Source organism: Lactuca virosa, chromosome 8 (assembly GCF_052849685.1).
Source record: "Lactuca virosa cultivar CGN04683 chromosome 8, Lactuca_virosa_CGN04683_v6, whole genome shotgun sequence".
NCBI classification, from domain to species: Eukaryota; Viridiplantae; Streptophyta; class Magnoliopsida; order Asterales; family Asteraceae; genus Lactuca; species Lactuca virosa.
In genome coordinates this window covers 89,386,186-89,398,957 of record NC_136433.1, presented here as the reverse complement: position 1 = coordinate 89,398,957, position 12,772 = coordinate 89,386,186, and positions in this window count along the sequence as shown.

The window sequence follows — 12,772 nt, the reverse complement described above, 5'->3', positions numbered from 1 at the left end:
TCGATATTCTCTATTGCTAGCCACATAGGGTTAAAAAGTTTCCCATTTTTGGTCCCTTACATTACCAAATGTGACACCTCAAGCTTTTTGTCCCCCCCCCCCCCCCCTCTGCCTTCGATATTCTACTATACGGTCTTATTTTCCTTAAATAACAACATGTATATTTAATTACCAATGATCGCAATAGATATCAAATAAAGTATTTATAGCACCATGTAAAAATAAACATTTCAAAATACAATGTGTGACATCCTCTAATTTCTCGGCCAGAAAAGACCGATTTTCGTTTATGCTTTTTAAAATAAAATCAGAGTAATCCTTTTAAAAGGTGTTGCGGAATTTGTTCCCATAAAAACATGATAATTATATTATCAAATCATTTCTGAAGAAATGTATTTTATTCACTTAAACCATTGGGATGTCATCGTCAATACAGAAACATAAGCATAAACAGAACTTACACTCACTTACACTAGTGATCTACGTCTCTTTTAATCTCTCAGTGTAAAGTAACTTTGTATCGATACCTGTGATACAAACAAACTGAGTGGGTCAGGCTTGGGAGCCTGGTGAGCATATAGGGTTTTCAACCCACAATAAATAATTTATTATGCTTAAACATCAAACAATCAACCCAATTACCCAATCCCCATTATCTTATTTATTTCTTAAGGATTTACCCTAAGAATCAAATCTCACTATTCCTAAGGATTCATCCTAAGGAATAGGCACGAAGTCCATTGCTGCCCAAGTTTTATACAACAGGCACTACGTCACATAGTCGCCGAGGTTTATACAATAGGCACTACGTCTCATAGTCGCTAAGGTTTATACAATAGGCACTACGTCTCATAGTCGCTAGGGTTTATACAATAGGCACTACGTCTCATAGTCGTCAGGGTTTATACAATAGGCACTACGTCTCATAGTCGCTAAGGTTTATACAATAGGCGCTACGTCTCATAGTCGCCAGGGTTTATACAATAGGCACAACGTCTCATAGTCGCCAGGGTTTATACAATAGGCACTACGTCTCATAGTCGCCGGGGTTTATACAATAGGCACTACGTCTCATAGTCGCCAGGGTTTATACAATAGACACTACGTCTCATAGTCGCTAAGGTTTATACAATAGGCACTACGTCTCATAGTCGCCAGGGTTTATACAATAGGCACTACGTCTCATAGTCGCCAGGGTTTATACAATAGGCACTACGTCTCATAGTCGCCAGGGTTTATACAATAGGCACTACGTCTCATAGTCGTCAGGGTTTATACAATAGGCACTACGTCTCATAGTCGCCAGGGTTTATACAATAGGCACTACGTCTCATAGTCGCCCGGGTTTATACAATAGGCACTACATCTCATAGTCGCCAGGGTTTATCTAAAAGGCACGAAGTCACATCTTCGCCAAGGTTTATACAACAGGCACTAAGTCCATAGCTGCCAACATACTAAATCCGTAGGTACCAACGTACATCTATACTGTACTAAATTCATAGCTACCAACGTACATCTATACTGTACTTTTATCCCTCATACTTTATCTACCCATGTTTTACCCAAGATATTTGAAGATAAAATACATATACATTTTAAATCATTTTAAACATGTATAAAACATTCATTCAACATCCATCTCAAATAAACAAACAACATATATACACATATCACGTATTTTATATAAAATACTTCATATTTATGTGTAAGATGAAAGTGACTACACACTCACATGTTTTAACGATAACCGGGCAGCACTTCGTTGCCTAGAATGATCGTTTCTAATAAAACAGGGAGTTTTATTGAGAAATCGGGCTCTGCGAGGGTCGGGCTTCGAAACCGAAAAAATAAATTTCCCGGGCTTCTCGGGCACCCCGTGGCGTATTCCGAGCGTTGGAAATGATCTCGGGGCATCGGGGGAGGTCAAAATGGCTAAAAGATTGAAAAAGGGGCCAAAATTGCCAATTTTCTAACTTTAGCCGGGAGGTTCACACCCTCCTATTTATAGGGTCTGAAGCTGCTGATCGGACGGATGAGAAGAAGCCACGCGTCGCAGATCCGAGGGTTCGCAGGGAAGGCTCGCACGTGGGCTCGCACATGGCTGCGCATGCGAGGGCCTCGTTGGAGGCTTCTGATTGGACCGCTTCGGACAGCACCTTGGTTCGGACACGTTGCTGATGACACACCGAGATCGGACACGGGGCAGCCTCCTATTGGACAGAACCTCGGACTCGCGAAGAACATAACACGCCTCGCCAGCTGGCCTCCGGTGACTCAGCAGTTCGGACACGTGGCAAGCATGCAGCGAGGGTGACGTGGCATTTCCGGGTGAAGCTTATCTATGCGAAATTTCTCGGTTTTCGCGCCAAAACTTCTAAAATCCATAACTTTCGCATACGAGCTCCGTTTTTGACGTTCTTTATATGCGCGCGTAGGTAAAATTACGCTCTACAACTTCCGTTTAGACTTTGTTGGCAAATTTTGACTTTAATTTTTATATTATTATTTTTAACAGACCAGGACAGGAAATCCGTTAAAAATTCATAACTTCTTCATCCGACGTCCGTTTTCGTCAGACTTTTTACCGTTGTATTACTAATGACGAGACCTTCGATTCTCGTTTAGGTTGTGTCGGCTAAAAATCACTCGATCTAAAATTCGAGTTTTTAGCTGTCTACTGCTAAGCTGAAACTTCGAAAAATCATAACTTCCTCATACGAAGTCAGATTTTGGCGTTCTTTTTATCGAACTTCTCGGTTTAACGAATACTACGAGTTTCGTTTAGATTACTAAGGCTAAAAAGTAGTTTATCAAAAACTCACTTTTTACGACATTCGGCACCGTGCCGGTTTGTCGCGAAACTTCGACAGGTCATAACTTCTTCGTTATAACTCGGATTTCGGCATTCTTTATATATCCGGAAACCTTGAGACATATACTATAACTTGGTTAAGATTAATCCTTCTAAATAATCTTCCATCAAAAAGTCGTTTTTGATGCTTATCGTCTCTAAATTGACTAGCCCGGATCTACGGGCGTTACAATTATCTCCTCCTTAGGATGATTACGTCCCGGAATCATCAACGAAAATAGGACTTGTATAATGATTCCATACGTTATCTTTCCATCCTAAGTAATAACCATGATGCTCAATCTTACACCTGCTCTTCGTACTAGGTTGGACTTTCAATCGTAACCTACAAGTTACAAAATAAATCCTTACTGAGGACTCCTTCTTCTTCTTAGGATAAGTACTTCCCCTTATCAATTGTAACAGATCGACGGGTCATGTTCTAATGACCTTCATCGGATGATGCAACGTCTAGACTCAAGTCTCTTTGAGTCAAATTCCAGAATGGAATATACCTTCGTTCGTATCTTAATGTGATATAATCACATTTTAGCATATAGCATTCCCAGCTACAAGCTTCATTAACAACGAGCACGATGATATCGATCACATTAATTTCAACCTTCTGACTTTAGTCAGATGCTACATCGAACTTGGTCCTCCGAACCATGTAACAAACTCATCGTAGTCGGACTCAATTTGATATGACCACTAGGGTCGGAATAACAACCAACTTACTGTTGGGTTTTGAGCATTCTAACACTCCTATGGTGTACATGCAACCCTATAAACCTTGGATCTATGTTTTCTCTATTATACATGCAAATATTAACTATTCCAAGGTTTCATCCTAACTAGCATATTATGAAGCACCTATACTACAAAGTTCTAGTTAGATGACATACCTTTTGATGTAGCTTGATGTCTTCAAGCTTTAAGAGCTTAGCCCCAATAGTTTGGAAGCCTCAAATGGAATCACAAATCACCAAAACACCTTGGAAGAACTTGAGAGAATATGTATGCACACTAAAATCGGCCCACTCTTATTTTCACACACTTGTCCAATTTTGTGAGCCAAGGACCCCTTTATATATTATGGAGGATTAGGGTTACATCCATGTAAACCCTAATACCCATGACCTTTCATTTACATAGGATCCATGGGTTAAAAGCTCCATGGACCATCCATGAAAGCTTAGCCCAACCTAAATGAACTTGGCCCATTCCATATATATAAGAGTCCATATTTAATTAGTTCTTTTTGATCACTTAATTAATTCTAAATTAATTCTTGATCAATACTAATTAAATAATATGATTCCATATTAATATATTAGAACTTATAATATATTAATATAAATCATAAATATACTATTCTCAAAAGACTATCCATATAAATTGTGCCGGTGAAGTGCAACCCAAATGGACCATGCCAGGTCGGGTCAAGTACATACCAAATATAGTTATGGACTTAGACATTAATCCAACAGTCTCCCACTTGGATAAGTCTAAAACTATTATTGAGTATGACTTCAAAACCTAACTGGCAATCGTAGCTCTTAAAGCCGCTGTCGAACTCTGACCTTGTCAATGACTTCTCCATTAGATAAGGGATCATATATTCCTCCATTCTAGATATCATATGGACTGAGACATGGATTATAATCATTCTCTCTGTCCATTTGTTGTTTCCCGATTTTCGATTTATGATGACTGACTGATTGAACAAATCAAATCAGTCCTGGCTTGGCCAAGCACTCACATGTGTCATCGCTAAATCATCGAGGGGCCCACAGATATCGCTTTTATCCCGAAGGTAAAAGGAATGGATAAACTTCGACTCATATGGCTTGTTCTACTACTTGTTGAATCATACACAAAGGCACATTTTATAACATCGAGTTACCAATGCGTTTTCGTGCAATCAATGTATAACCAACTCATAGTAACAACTCATATCTCTAGGTTTGAAGAATATAAGATATTATCGTCTCATGATCACTCGTGATAAAATTCATGAAGTGATTCAAATGAGCGCGGGTTGAATCCAATACTCGGAACTTATGAGCACTCATGAGTGTTGTAGCACCACTTTGTCCACCAACTTGGACCTCTACAAACCAACCCATGACAGTCTTGATTCATATCTACTTCCAACATATGACCGACTGTGGATGGTTTGAATAACTTAATCATTCAGGAAGAGCGACTTAGTTATTCTGGAAGTCAAAACATGCAAAGTGAAACACAAGAATAAATGAATCAAATATGGTATCAAACCCTATGAATATAAATAAACACTTTTATTTATCACCATACTGATTACTCATTATTCATTGTTTCGGTTTTATCAACTTTATACTTGAATTAAAAACACTAGTTGTCCCATGCTCCAAGCATGTACACTATGTTTTTCTTAAACAATAGCTTTGCCATACACCAAGTATGCACTCTATGTTTGTCTATGATCCTTACTTTGTGAAATAAACCAATTGAACATAATTTCAATGATTCTAATTTGACACTCCCAAATCCTTATCGAAAAATGTGAGAATTTCAAATTCCTATCATTTATCGAAATCTGTTTAGATTTTAAACTTATATGCACTGACCCTCCTGTAATGAATATGTACAAAGTCACAAAGACTTGTCAACAGTCATTATAAGGTATTCCAATGGAGATCAACTCCATGGAAACTAAGTCTCATATTCAAAGTACATTGCTTTGGACATGCTTCTTGCATTAAGTTTTCTAATCTTACACAGATAACTTCCACCTATGGAGACAACTCCATATTCTCATTTTGACTATCACTTCTGAATAAGAGATGCCTCTTTTCAGAATATGTCAATATGGTCCTTCCAAAATTAGCACTATACTTCCAACTGTCCCTGAGCAACCAATCTTTGGTAAACCTCAGATTGTCCTCGACAATTGCTTAAATATTTTAGTCATATCCAATTCTAGACCTTTTCCCTTCTTAATGCCTCTGGGCATTTGGAAAAATTTAGAAATGACAAATATTATAGCACATGCAATCGATCCTGTACCCAAAGCAAATGGTACACGATTCATGATGTCTCACATAAAGACATGATTCTAGACCAGTCTTTTGCTACAATATTTTTATTTGCCATGTTTTCAAAATTTGACTATGAAGAGGGATGCCGTAATCATAATCGAATTTTGAGAACGCAATATATAGAATTTCCTTAAGTTGAACCAATCCAACATGAAATTTATATATATATTCTTGACTAAAGATGATTAAGGTCTCAATCTAAGCCTTTAGAACTGAAATGAAGTATATCCTCTCCCTTAATTATAGCAAAACAACTTTTTCAATCCCTGAAGCCTCACGAATTGAAACTTTTGTTTTCTATAATTAACATTGCTAACTTGCAACACTAACAATAATTATCATGCTCCCACTAACATGATGATTATTTGCATAACACTTATGCTCCCACTAGCTTTGACATGTACTCAAAAATCAGATGGACTTCTAGAAATCAATACTTTATTGACTTTCTTACCAAAGTTCAGATTTCTGATACGAGATGCTTTGATAAAACTTTATCAAAATCATACACCTTTCCTTAGATAGCATGCATGTGTGTCTAAACAATTTCAGAACTATGAAAAGGGATGTCGTAATCATAGTCTCAATTGTTTAGACCTTTTGCCATCTGCTTCAAATCTACTTGGTGGAAGTGTTTCCTCACCATCATTTTCATGAATCGGAGAGAAACCTTATGACCCTTAGATTTTATGGTGTATGTGTTCTTATCCTTGTGAATCGTCAAAACCATAGTCACAAGACAAGGATAATGACAAATCCAAACTCATATGGACTGAACTTATGCAATCTTAACTTCTTGCCACCTGGCAGTACAGGGCCTGTCATTGCTTCCAAGTTGTTATGCAACCAATTGAGAACTTTCAGAACTCCTATGCAAAGCCAACTTTAACTGGAATGGGCACAGAATATGTCAACACGATAGGTTATAAACCTCAAGTCGTGTGCTAGTGAAGAACCTCAGGTTTTATTCTTGATTAGTTCTTGAAATTCTTTTTAGGATCTTTAAGACTCCCACTATCCTCTTGACATATAAGACTATCTTGCCAAATATTCAAGAGATAGTGCGGATTCTTTATCAAGACAAACACTTCACACAATTGGCCTTAGTTGGTCTTTGTTTTATCCAAAACATCACAACTTACCAATTTCAAATGTACAAGAGTAGGACACTTTTACTCTTACATTTGACAAGTGTTTTAAACATTTCTTTAAGATATGTCACTCAAGTTACAATCTTGGAGTATGACTCTAAGAATTGTTTTGGAACGAAGTATGACTCATCTTCCTGATCTAACCATTTCAACAATTCATGACTCCTCTTCTTAGTCATAAGAATGCACTAAGATGACCTTTAGATGACTAATTGTGATATGATTTCTAAATCATTAAGATGATCACAAACATGATACTAAAGTACTCTCCCATCTTTTCAGATTTGAGAAACTTTTATCTTTCTGCCTAATTTGATTCTTCCCATTCGTTCTGCCATACATTGAGACATTTCCAATGTTTCAGAATTATACTTAAACTTGTAAGTATAACCATATTTACTAAACTTTAGTAAATCAAATAGTCTTAACGAGCTTTGTGGTGGACATGACCAGTGCACAAGAATGTGTACTCGATCCCTTTAGTCCTTCACTTGACTCACACATCCATGTGAACAAGTAATTAGTCTTGATTTTCCAATGCTTGAAAGTTCTCATTCATCATACTATTCAACTTGCATGATTCCAAGTTTCGGTCCAATTGACACTTGGGCGATGAGGAACTTTCCTGATTTGGTAAATTTAGACACTACCACAAATGAAAGAATCAAATCCATTTTCCAATATTGTTGTCAGTGGAATCATATAAGCAACAATTTTCCACAAATGCCATTGTAAGGATACTTCAAATAAATAAAATTAAACAATTTTCTTTTATTTTAAAACTTTGTGGAAAAACTTATCCTTACAATCCACATGGAAAATTGTTGTTATCTATTCCTTAGCAATATATCATAACTTCTTAAGCAACTGCTCAAAATTCTGATGCGATCGAAATCCACCTTCGCGATCAGAATCAGCATATACTTCCTTTAAGATTTCTCTCTTTTCTTTGATTCTTAAAACACCACCATGTGACTCAGTCACATTATGTAATAAGAATCTCCAAATAGGAGCTTAACAGAGTTAGACAATGGACTTTACCTGAAGTAGAGTCAAACTTATTGACTTTAACATCCTTAGCTAAATTTGGCAGCTTCGCAAACAGTACCCCTTCCTTTGGCAATTTTAACAAATGGACCCTTTGGTAATGGTACTATCTCAGACTTAGCCTTTCTCTTTACCATTTGGTCAACCGGGTTGACTATGGCCAATCCCTTTCCATTGGGAAGAGAATGCTTTTTCTGGATTTCCAGTGTCACCATTGTCACTGTCCATAAAGTTTTTGGGAAGTTGATCTTCTAATCAAATTTGCTTTACTATCGTTCCAAATCATTGCTGATTCAGCAGCACCAAGCAAATAGATATGATCATTAAGGTTCATGTCATAGTCTGTTTCATAGTAGTCCCAAAGGAACTCACTATGTGACTTAGAAAGTGATTGAACATCCAACTTTCTCAAGACTTTGACACCCAACTCTCCCGGCTTGTCAATATGTGACTTCATCTCTAAGATGTGATCACACATAGACCTTGCTTGCGATTAGGGCTTGAGTGACCTTGAACTTGTGGGTTAGGGAGAATAATTGGAGGAGGTGGAGGAAGAGATGTATGACTTCCATGAGCCAAACTCGGGAAGTCATATTCATTAGGAAAGCTTGATTTGGGAAGATCATTGTTGTCTAAAGCAGACATCAATAATGGGAGAAATTCACGTAAAGTTGATTTAAGTCCTTAATATAACACCCAATATGATATATTAAGGCTAGGACCCAACAAACTATTTTATAACTTGGAAGAGGGATGCCGTAATCCAAGCTATAAAATATTTGAAGGTAGGTGAATGACGATTCACCAATTTCCACCAAGATAAACGAAATGTATTATTAGGTTTTAATTGGTTTTGAAACTCCTAGATTCTTTTGAGATTCATTGAACTTTTCAATGGCATGTTTCAATCTCGAGTGTGCCCTTCAGGTTTTGTGACTGGGATGCCGAGGATCACAAAACAAGGTGTGAAGTAACCATGCAAATATACTTGGTACCCTTAATATTTACCCCTCAATCGATGTGCCGGTTAACCACACACGCTCCACCGATGCTATGATAAACATTAAGTTACCCTTTGCCTACCTTGTTAAATCAAGCTAGTGTGCCGGTTAACCACACACGCTCCAGTAACTGACTTAAGAAAGTGCAAAGTGTAATTTCATGGGTTAGCACCAAATTCACATTTTCCTAAGTAACTAAGATTGGGAATTTATAAATGTTTAGTTACTTAGTATTTGTCATTAATACTTTTAATGAAGGGAGAATTATAGTCCTTGTCCTACCCGTTCGGCTAACGACCCTCCACCGGTCAAGGAAGTGGTGGGTGAGAGTGGACACCCATTAAACTGCCATTTTATAGGCAGTAACCTTATACCCCCTTATAGACCGGCTTCGTGAATGAGGCCTACTAATGGTAAGACGACTTGCTCTTATACATATATATAAATATTATTAACTTATAATATTATAAAGTATAAGGGTTGAATTTTAACTTTTAAAATTCTAAGGGCTTAACTTGGAATTAAAGTATTCATGGGAAAACTTTACAAATTCCAAAACTTGAGGGCAAGTTTTTGAAACTATTAAAAAATTTTCATTTCATAACTTATGAGTTTAATGGTTCATTAAAATGAAGACTCTTCATTTTTTATGTAACCTCTTATTCTTTAATAACACTTTTAAAGAAGTGACTCTTAAACATCCATAACTTGAGGACAAGTTATGGAGTCATAATACTATTTAATGAAAAAGACTCTTCATTTTTTTATGTAACCTATGACACTTTTATGAGTTTTAAGATTCATAAATGTGACCTTTTATGTAACTTGAGGACAAGTTACAAAAACACATTTTATGAACTACCTCTAGATTAATTAGGGTTGAAAACAACTAAAACACAAATTTTTTTCCCATTAATCTAAACTAACTCATAAATCAAGGAAACACAAAAAAAAATAACTTTTGGATTCCATAACTTATGGAAACGATTTGTTTTATGATGAAACTTTTCATGTTCCATAACTTAAGAACAAGTTATGGAATTCTTTAAAACATTAAGACCAAGTTTTTGTAACTCCATAAAAAATTTTGAATCAATTTTTTTTAAACCTTTTCATATCCATAATTTATGGAGGTTTCAAAAAACTCTTTAGATCAAACTTTTAAAACTAATAAAATAATCATATCATTTTATCTTTTACTAAATTTGACATAATTCAACTCATATAGCAAATGATTCAAATTTTACAAATAATTAGTTTTTCACAAAAACAAGTAATTATCTTAAAATTTGACAAACGTCATGTTTTTTTTTCCATTTTTTTCAACTTTGAAAATGAAACATTTGCATCAATATAACAGAAAACAACCCATGGCTCTGATATCACTGTTGGGTTTTGAGCATTCTAACACTCCTATGGTGTACATGCAACCCTATAAACCTTGGATCTATGTTTTCTCTATTATACATGCAAATATTAACTATTCCAAGGTTTCATCCTAACTAGCATATTATGAAGCACCTATACTACAAAGTTCTAGTTAGATGACATACCTTTTGATGTAGCTTGATGTCTTCAAGCTTTAAGAGCTTAGCCCCAATAGTGTGGAAGCCTCAAATGGAATCACAAATCACCAAAACACCTTGGAAGAACTTGAGAGAATATGTATGCACACTAAAATCGGCCCACTCTTATTTTCACACACTTGTCCAATTTTGTGAGCCAAGGACCCCTTTATATATTATGGAGGATTAGGGTTACATCCATGTAAACCCTAATACCCATGACCTTTCATTTACATATGATCCATGGGTTAAAAGCTCCATGGACCATCCATGAAAGCTTAGCCCAACCTAAATGAACTTGGCCCATTCCATATATATAAGAGTCCATATTTAATTAGTTCTTTTTGATCACTTAATTAATTCTAAATTAATTCTTGATCAATACTAATTAAATAATATGATTCCATATTAATATATTAGAACTTATAATATATTAATATAAATCATAAATATACTATTCTCAAAAGACTATCCATATAAATTGTGCCGGTGAAGTGCAACCCAAATGGACCATGCCGGGTCGGGTCAAGTACATACCAAATATAGTTATGGACTTCCACATTAATCCAACACTTACTAGTCATTACCGAAACAAGGGTAATGACATATCCGAATAAAACGGAATCAATCACTAGTTTCTTGGTAACCTTGTGACTTTCCCTGATCCAAGCGTGAGTCCTGTGCTTCCAGTAGTATAGATCTCTACTACTATTCACACCTACTCATACTCGTCCCAAGTACTGTCTCGCAGTCCCCAAGTCCTAAAATCACAAAACAATTTAACACATACGAATGTGTCCAATTAATCATAGAATTTTCCTAGACTCTACTAGGACTTCTTCCACGAGTATCTTCAATCAATTCTACTTCAACTTGGTCGGTGATGGAAATTCCAGACAATGGGACAACTTCAAGAATTACACCAACCATTCATCATCTTGCCAATCGGAGGTGTACTTCAGACGTACCGTACCCCTCTAAACGTTTCGTTATTTTATTAGACATATTCTAAAGGTAAGATACCACTCTTACGATATCTTCCGATAGGTATCATTCACTATCATAAGCTTTTCATTTCCTCCATCTACTCAATTCTCTACGAGTCTTCACCATAATCTTTTGTACACCGAAACAAACATTCGGTATACCGGGCGAGAATTTAAGATAAGAAAGCTTTATTTACGATAGACGTATAAATCTCCTTATCACTTCGAAACGTTTACATGTTAGCTCTAATATCGTAATCGTACGCTTAGAATCCTACACACATAAGGTTTCCAGATCCGGTCGGCAACATACCATAGATCCGAACAAATAATAACATCATTATAGCTATAACACAAAACATTTAGCACATAAAAGCATTTTAGGCATCCTTCCTAAAATAAACTAGTGTTCGTGTCTAAAATATGGTAGACACTCATCTCACAATCATCACTTAGCATTCTAAGTTTAAGTCTAGAAATCCTATAATTTCTTAGTTCGCTTAAACTAATGCTCTGATACCAACTGTGACATCCCCTAATTTCTCGGTCAGAATAGACCGATTTTCGTTTATGCTTTTTAAAATAAAATCAGAGTAATCCTTTTAAAAGGTGTTGCGGAATTTGTTCCCATAAAAACATGATAATTATATTATCAAATCATTTCTGAAGAAATGTATTTTATTCACTTAAGCCATTGGGATGTCGTCGTCAATACAGAAACATAAGCATAAACAGAACTTACACTCACTTACACTAGTGATCTACGTCTCTTTTAATCTCTCAGTGTAAAGTAACTTCGTATCGATACCTGTGATACAAACAAACTGAGTGGGTCAGGCTTGGGAGCCTGGTGAGCATATAGGGTTTTCAACCCACAATAAATAATTTATTATGCTTAAACATCAAACAATCAACCCAATTACCCAATCCCCATTATCTTATTTATTTCTTAAGGATTTACCCTAAGAATCAAATCTCACTCATTCCTAAGGATTCATCCTAAGGAATAGGCACGAAGTCCATCGCTGCCTAAGTTTTATACAACAGGCACTACGTCACATAGTCGTCGGGGTTTATACAATAGG